The following is a 2211-nucleotide window of genomic DNA, read 5'->3' on the forward strand; positions in this document are numbered from 1 at the left end:
TTAGTAAAGTCTAGATTCTGAGCTAAAACATATAAGAGTTCAGAGTGAAAAGCTTATGACATAGATGAAAAAACGAATAATCAGAGCGCATAAGTGATCAGAGTCATGACAAGGTATCAGAGTCTGGGTATCAGAGTCAACTTAGAATCACTTCAGAAGAAGTGAAATGTATCCTTGTATTTGCCCAGTGACACATCTATGGTCATGAAGGTGGAACTCTTAAAATCTCCAAAGAAAAATAAGTCACACTAACACATCTTACACATCAAAAACTGGGTGTACTCCCCCTTTTTGTCATAAGCAAAAAGCGTGGGGTGTGAAAAACTCAGCTTGAAGTACAAGTACTCCCCCTTAGAGAAGGTCTAAGTTTAAAAGAAAAAGAAAACGATGTAAGAATCAGAGTTAGGCGAAATAAATAGAAGAGTTAATGCAAGGATGAGCGTTTACCATCGGTCAAGTGAGTAAATAGAAGGGTCAGTTACCAAGAACTTAACCTCGAGAAACTGTAGGAGCATTAACTTTCAGAGAGAAAGTGAAGCCTATAAAAAGCGTTGGAGAGAAAGGTAAGCTTCACACCTCGAATAATTTTCAGAAAAAAAATGGCATCATACAACGTAGCACTAGAAGAACTGAGGAAGAAGGCCTTTGAAGAGGACTTGTTCCTGAACATCAGGCATCCAGAGGGTGAAACTATCATCGCGGAGCTGACACGGACACTGCTGGAAGAGGACCTGCGTCCAGAGTTGGAGAGGGACCTGAAGGAATTTCTTGCCTTCGTGGAGGAGGTGCAAGAACTCAGCCGGCTTGAACTCAAGCTGCTGGAAGAAAAAGAAATCTTGGAAGAGAAGCTCAGGACTTCAGAAGAGATTCTGGAGAAAGATGAGCTAGAGGTCAGACTCAACAACATCCAGCATGTACTGGAGCGTCTGGAGAAGAATAGGTCAGAGCAGCGCCAGGAGTGCAGAGAATGAGGAAGGATCCTCCATTCTAGAGTTATATGATGTAAAGAATGTGATGTAAACATAGAACAATTATGAATAAAACAAGTTTTGCAAACATATGTGACACAAATATATATAGATATATGCATATAGAATCACAAACGAACAAATGAAAATAAGTAAATAAAAAAGAAACAGAGTTTAACAAAAGGAAAACAAAGTAAACGAAAGAAGAAAAAGAAGAGATCCTTAGACTAAGGTTTGTCAGTGCGTCGCAGAAGTTCCATCATCATTTGCCTCATCTCAATCAGCATGGATTCATGAGTGTCAAGACGTTGTTCCATGATGTCGAGTCTGGGATGAGCTTGTCTGAGTAGAGCTGGAAGGAACGTTCTGAGCAGCTTGAGGTTCTGGAATGGAAGCAGAAGCAGCAGGAGTAAACATAACTGGTGCAAGTCGCTCTGCCTCAGCCTCAGCTTCAAGACGCTCTGCCTCAAGTCTGGCTTGTTCAGCCTGAGCTGCTGCTTGACGTGCAGCTTCTGCTGCTTGCTCTTTCTTTCGCTTGGCTTCTTCAATAGCTTCAAGAAGCTTATTTCTCTGTTCTAGTTCATGAAGAGCCACCCGTCTAGCAAACCTTTGCTTGGCAGCCTCAATCCTCTGACTTCCCTCTGCATGCAGGAGCTGCAACATGATTGGAAACTGAGCCACTAGCCAAGTGCTCAAATTGTTCCACTCATCAGCCACATGTTCAGCATTCTCACTGAGATCAGTCTGACCGTGCACATTGCGGAGCCTCAAGGAGGCTTCATGATTGAAGATATTGATGCACTCAGAGAGAGATGTGGGTCGAAGGTGAGTATAGGGAATTATGGAGAGGTTGGTTTCAGGAGAGGCTGGGTGATTGCTGCTATGAGCTTCAGAGGCACCTTGTGGAGAACCAATGTTAATTATGGGAGCATTGGGTTCAGAGGTTCCACGGTGAGGGTCTGAAGTTTCAACCAGAGGGTGAGGTGATCTAACGGAGGATTGGTTAGACACTGATTGTTCGGGTTCAGGGTCTGGTTGAATTGGCTCTTGTTGGTCAGGGACAGGGTGAGCTTGTTGAACTAGGGGGTCTGCCTCTTGGATAGGATTGGCCAAGATAGGTTCATCTGGGTCAACTAGACGTTCAGGTTAGGGCCAGGATATTGCCTAGGGCTTGGACAGGTAAGGTAATATTCTTCCAAGGCAGATACCTTCTCTTTCCTAACCTCCATGAATTTTCTAATTG

This window comes from Lotus japonicus, chromosome 4, assembly GCF_012489685.1.
Source record: "Lotus japonicus ecotype B-129 chromosome 4, LjGifu_v1.2".
Classification (NCBI taxonomy): domain Eukaryota; kingdom Viridiplantae; phylum Streptophyta; class Magnoliopsida; order Fabales; family Fabaceae; genus Lotus; species Lotus japonicus.